Source organism: Cicer arietinum, chromosome 7 (genome assembly GCF_000331145.2).
Source record: "Cicer arietinum cultivar CDC Frontier isolate Library 1 chromosome 7, Cicar.CDCFrontier_v2.0, whole genome shotgun sequence".
Lineage (NCBI taxonomy): Eukaryota > Viridiplantae > Streptophyta > Magnoliopsida > Fabales > Fabaceae > Cicer > Cicer arietinum.
In genome coordinates, this window is record NC_021166.2 from 54,543,680 (window position 1) to 54,550,255 (window position 6,576).

Sequence of the window (6,576 nt, forward strand, 5' to 3'; positions counted from 1 at the left end):
ATTTTAATAAATCAATGGAAAACTACAATGTTAATATTGTCTTCACCTTTTAAGTGTGTCAGTTATGACCTGCGAACCATAATGGAAATCCAATGATTTTTCTGACCATTTTTTGACAATGAAATCATCAAAACAAAACTAAAAACTTAAGAAAATTAATATCATTCACATTTCTTGTTTTATTTTGAAATAATAGTGAGAAAAACTCAACACCCAAATGTAAAAAATGTTGGAATTCAATTATGAGTAGTTAGTCCCACATTGACTAGGAATGGAGGCTATATTGGATATATAAGGATAATGACCCATAAACCTAATGCCTTAAGGTTTTGGGTTGAGATGTGATGTAGGAGGCAACAGGCAATGGAACATTTCCATTGTTCTCCCTCTTCTTGAATGAGTATCAAGTACGAATAAAAATGTTAATTTAGGATTTGTTTGTGATTGAGTTTGAGATTTATTTGTAAAGTGATTTAAGTTTTTCAAACTTATAAATTTTACCCACATAGATCATTATATAAAAATATATTTTATGTAAGTAGTATTTTAAAATAAGAATCATATTGATGATGTGGATTAAAAATATATTTTATATAGGTAGTATTTTAAAGTAAAACTAATATCGATGATGTGGATTAGTATAAAACAAGTGTTTGATATTTATTGGGCCCTTAATGTTGGGCATTGGTACCAAATGAAACACTCGGTTGTTAATAATTCACCAAAAGGAGTAATACTAATACTAACAGTAACACCAAAAAAGGTTCTACATACTATTACTAGTTTGCAACAAAATTTTCTATGGAGTGGTGCAACTCACACTCAATTTTTTTTGAGTTAGTTGAGATAATGTATGTTTAGCCAAACAGAAATGTGGTTTAAGAGTAAAAATTTAGAGATCTTTAATGCAATATTTTAATTAAATGAAAGTGGCATTGTTTGATTTGTTATTATATAAATACAACTCTTTATCACGGGCTATCCATGAAGTTAATATTGATCCTTAGTTTGCTTCTTTGTGGTGGAGATATTTGGTAAATGCGAATCCTATTGATTATGTTGCTTTAAAGATACGTAGAGGTGACATGGCTAGATTATGGGATAATTTGTTAAGTAATTTGTTTTTGTTATTACAAGAGGTGGTGCATTCAAGTGATGATAATGATAAATGGATTGAATTTGGAAGTTGATAATTTTTTTCTGTTGCATCTGCTTATCTCTGTTTCTCAAACCCTTGTTGCTAACCAATCCTATTTTAGCAAAACCGTTGTAAAAAATGTGGTGGACAACAATTCCATCCAAAATGATTGTTTTGTGTGGAGAATGTTGGATCATTTACCAACTAAAGACACTTTGTTGATGCGAGGAACTGCTAATAGGGAGAACTGTTCGAGTTCTGTTTTTTGTTTTCAAAATTATGAATCAATTGATCAATTAATATTTGGTTGTTCTTTCTCATAATATTTGACAATTAATTTATAATTGGTTGGGTGCGACTATTGTGTATGTGATTGATAATTTTTTGCACCATGAAATGGTGGTGAAAGACAAAAAGAACTACAAGTGTCATGTTGTAGTTAGAACTGTCAAAAAAAAGTTCCAAATTACAAGGTACTCTTTAAAAAATTTATTACTAAGCTTCAAATATTAGATCTGTTATCGTAATAATTTTTTAAAGTTCTGATTTATTATTTTATTGGGTTTAAGGAAAGGGGTTTAGGGGAGTTTATGAGCTTCAATATTTTGTTAATTTTAAAACAGTTTATAATTATGAAATATTTTAATCTCTCCAACATGTGAACCGGATCAATAATTATAAAGTTTTCAAATTAACAACTCTAATTATAGTATTTGTAGAGTATGCGTAACAAAATAATTTTTGAAGGAGATGAGCGGACCGTCTAAGAATTTTAGCTCAAATAAAAACTTTATCTTAAAGTTGGTTTGTATCTAGGGGAAGGAGTAATTTGAATTGAAAGTATTCTGATGTATGAACTCGTTAAAATGTTTAAAATCTGTTTAATCTTAGAGAATATTTGATTTAATGAGGTGGAATATCCTTATACTCTTTTTTAATATAATTTTGATGCTAGTTAAAAAAAAGTAAATAGTATAAAAGTAGGGTGCTAATAGCAACTTCCCTTCATTGGATATGCAACGAGCTTATTGAAAGAACAAAAACTACTACACCAATCCAAACATAACCCTAATTTCCGGGCCCCTCTCAAAATCCTTAATCCGCGCCGCTATGTATATATCATCTCCTTCTTCATAACTATTCTGTAAGCCCTCATCACTCTCTTAAATCAATTCACAACATGGTGGTATTCAAAATCAATTTCCACTTTTATTTTCTAGGGTAAATATCAACGCTAGCATTTTCCAATCAATTTTTAACAATGTTCGATCTTTTCACTCAGATAGACAACAAATTTTCCATTTCTTTTTTAATTTGGGTTTATATTATTTCTATGCATATTTTGTGATATAAAATTGCAAGGAAATGATGGGAATATAGTAAAAGGTTTGAGTTGGAAGAATGTTATCATGATAGTAGTGAAAGTGATTTTGAAGTATTTTAGGTCAAATAAAAGAATTGAAGAAGGCCCCTGTTCTTTGCTTAGTTATTGCATTGTGACACTCGCAACTTCTTCTACATCAAAAAGGGTTGTAATAAAAGGCGTGGGTTGCATTCTAGTATGGAATGATAATCTAGACTTCTCCCTATATTTTATTACTTCAATTACTTTTCTACTACTATCATTCTTCTTCCTGCGTTGATTACAATCTTTATTCTGATCCTTGCAATGTTTCATATATATCTATGTTAGTGTGTTTTTCCTAACATGAGAAATATGCTTAAGCTAAACGCTACAAATTTTGATTTTTCTTGAAAACTTGCTTTCATCTTTGATAATTTTATTGGACAATTTATTCTAACTGTAAGTATTCATTGTCCAATTTTTTTTTGAACACTTGTTTTCTCTTTACAATTGTTTGTCTGGCATTGGTTTATTTTGGCAGCAGAATTTTTTCCCCTTAAATAATTTGTTGTGGCTTGTGAGAAACTTACCATAGCAGTGATAATTTTTTCCTTAAATGATTTTATGTGTAAGAACAAGTTAGTGGGAATTAATGAATTAAAGTACTTCAGTATGTTATTTGGATTGTGGAAAATAATTATTTATAGTCATACGATGCTATTTGTATTTTTCTTTTCTCTTGAAATCATGCTTTTGTCATCAAATTTTGTTGGTGCTTTAGTATTTCAAAGATCTTATTTATATTAGGTGCCATTAATCATCTGATATTCTTCATATTGCTATAGTTTCCATTAATTTTCACGAACTCATCCATTCTAGTGTTCTGTAAATAGTTGTGAGAAAAGAGATGTGTACCAGCAGGAAATAAATTGACAGTAGTGATAAACATATTCTACTTGTTAGTTCATTTTTTGTTTTTTTTTCTTTCTAAGTAAACCAAAAAATTTCATTAGATAAAACATGTAAGATTACAATTTGATTGAACACAATGTGTTGAGACATTTCTTATCCTCACTTTAAAATTAGCACACCAATAGCCAACAAATCTAAGACTTTTTTTCTTCTTCTGTAAACAAGGCCTATGTCCAAGAGAATAAGAAAACTGTAAAGACACTACTAGGGGGAGAGAGACACCCTTAAATGAAGAATGTTGTGTCCGTGGTAGCATAAATGAAGACTTTGACACCAATACATTTTGTAAGAGCATAAATTAAGAGAGGATTACCAAACCAATATCTAAAACCTAACACCCAAATCAACTTGTTCTGCATAGGGTCCTTGACAAAAGAAAAGAGAGAATCTATGATCTTTAATCTTATCCAATTAAAGGTCATTTTTTTGACTTTTGTAGGTACACATCAACTATATGTGGTCTCAAATTTAACCAAACTCACATGTCTTTGGAATCCATTTGTTTGGAGGCGATGAAGTAAATATGGATGAAAGTCACTATCAATCCTTCACATAAAGCACCATTAAAAAAAGTCCAGCAATATTGAGGCATTTTAACAAACACCATGTGTGCAAACATGAAATAACTTAAACATGAGCACCAAATACAAAGCTAAAAAACCATAAAACACAACATCATAAAATCTTCAAACATAAGATTTTCTAAGCAAACAAACCACAAATATGCCACAGTGGTACCTACAGGGAAGCAAAGGTAGAAACATTCTCTCTACCAAATAGTGTCATTGAATTTTTATATTAGTTCATTTTGGTTAAGATGATAGCTAATGGTATTGTTATTGAATTCTTAGAAGATGCAAGCTGCATTGCTCACAGTTTCATAACTATTTATGACTTCTACATTTTTTAGAATAATTTTTTCAATCACAAATTGATTGCTTCCTAAGGATTGTATAGGAGCTTGAAGGGTTTGGAGTGTCAACTTCTCATATGGTGCATCGGCATATTCTCTGACTATGCCAAAATTTGGTTATAATCAGTGAAGAAATATTTGAGTTAGATGGGAGTTACGATTCACATTTATTGTCTTTTTTGTTGAAACGAAGGAAAAGAAAGAGGAAATAATTGATTGATTTCATGAAATATTTTATTTGGTTGAAGGTAGAGGAGGGAAGAAATTTTAATGAAGAAAAAGTTTTAGTTTATTTTATATATTCTAATAATTTTTTGTGTGACATTTAATTTAATAGTATTTCAGTCAATACATTTTAAAATTGGTCTCTCCTTCAAATTCTTGCAATACACTCTAAGAAGCAAAATTCAGTTGTGAGCATTTGTCTCCCTTTCCCTATTTTTCAAAAAGTAAAAAAAAAAAAATTCATTATCTTCCAACCAAAGACCATGTTAAGGTGACATGTAGAAACATCGAATGATTGATGTGTTCCTCCACGTTGGTTCATTGTATTTTGCAACTATATTATTATCCTTCTCTTTGGCTAGGATGTATTGTACGATGTTTTCAGGTTATATGCCAAAATGATCTTAAGTGCCCGACATTAGTGGGGGTTCACAAAATATAATTCATTCCAACTACGTATGACTACTACTAGCCGATGGTTAAGGATGTTTCACAACATAAATAAGGTAGTGGCGTTTCTCTTATCCTTAAATCAAATATCAAGTTGGAAAACATGTGTTAAGTATACTCTTGTAGATAATTGTGTGATGAGAGTGCACATTTAACGCCTAAAATGGCTACCTTGCCTTTTGTAACACTTTGGAGAATTATTGAATACTCGAAACTCTTATATTATGTGCTACCAAAAAAGATGGATCTTATTTCTTTTAGTCTTGAATGTGTTTGCCTTAAAGAACTCGTGCATAAGTGAAATTTTGTTAAAAAATATGAGTGGGGATAAAATATATTGAAAATTCTCAGTTTGTGGAAATATTCGATAGTTTTGAAATAATTCAGGACATTACATAGTAAAGATGAAATATTAGTTAGAAATGATGCATATTTTGAAATTAAAAAAATAACGATTTTTACATTTTAATTATTTATAAAAATAAAAAGTATTTTCACTAAGTAAACTAGCTTTTATTTTTTTTGAAATTCACTTAGATGTCATTCTCTGGTTTGATGATGGCTCAATTAACACTAACTAACATTGGTACACCACAATGTTTCACCTCAAGGTTGATCTTCTATAGTGACTTGTCATTTTTTTTAAAATTGATGTATATGGTTTAAATTTTTGACCAAATACATCAAATTTTTAAGACAAAATTACACCAGTGACTCTTTAAATTATGTCCAAATCTTGTGTAGGTCTTTTAAGTTTTAGACATTATTCTTGATGATTCTCTTCCACCAATTTTTTTTTTTTTTTTTTTTTTTTTTTTTTTCAGATAACTAACCAAATAAAAACATAATCATTACAATATATTAACAAAACAAAAACTCATTTCTCCTTTTAATGAAAATCAAAAGAGAAACAGGATAAGGGAATTTTTTTCTCTTTGTTTGAGTTCAAGATCTATGTTACAATTTTATGGGTTTCAATTTTTGGTTTAATTTTGATTTGTTTCAAATTTGGGGTTTCACAAGAGTGAGATATGGTTTACTTCTTGGTTTTATATATGGGTTTCAATTTGTTTTTAGTTTGATTTTGTGAATGGACATTAACTACAAAGAGAAAAAGATGATATTGGATGAAGATTATAAGATGAAGAAATATAACTATTCAGTACCAGAGTAACTAAATATCAGAGCTTGATCTGGCTAGCGGTATCTTGGAGAGGTGGTAAAATAGGATTCCTTTGTCAGCTTCTCGTATAAAGAGAGGGTGTACCTGCACTCACTCTGACGACTAAATAAGAATTTGCTAGAGTATGAAGTAAGAATTTCTAGAGTCACTACAAGAAAAAAATTGATTTGCAGCGGTTGCTAGAGACACCTGCGACAATTATAACCGCCTCAAATGGATAATTGCGACGGTTCTACAACTGTCGTATATTCGTGCGTCGCGGGCCTATTTTGCGACCTTTTAAAAATCGTTGCTCCAACCGTCGGTAACGTTTGCAACAGTTCTTAACCGCCTCAATATACATTATGCAA

At 30.1% G+C, this 6,576-nt stretch overlaps 1 long non-coding RNA gene across 1 annotated transcript; it reads left to right on the forward strand.

The window, feature by feature from the left end:
* The first annotated feature begins 2,155 nt into the window (after positions 1 to 2,155).
* Positions 2,156 to 4,660, forward strand: LOC113787777 (uncharacterized). The gene is made up of 2 exons (XR_003474278.2): positions 2,156 to 2,282; positions 3,895 to 4,660. It is a non-coding gene; the product is annotated as an uncharacterized lncRNA (long non-coding RNA).
* The last annotated feature ends 1,916 nt before the right edge of the window (positions 4,661 to 6,576 follow it).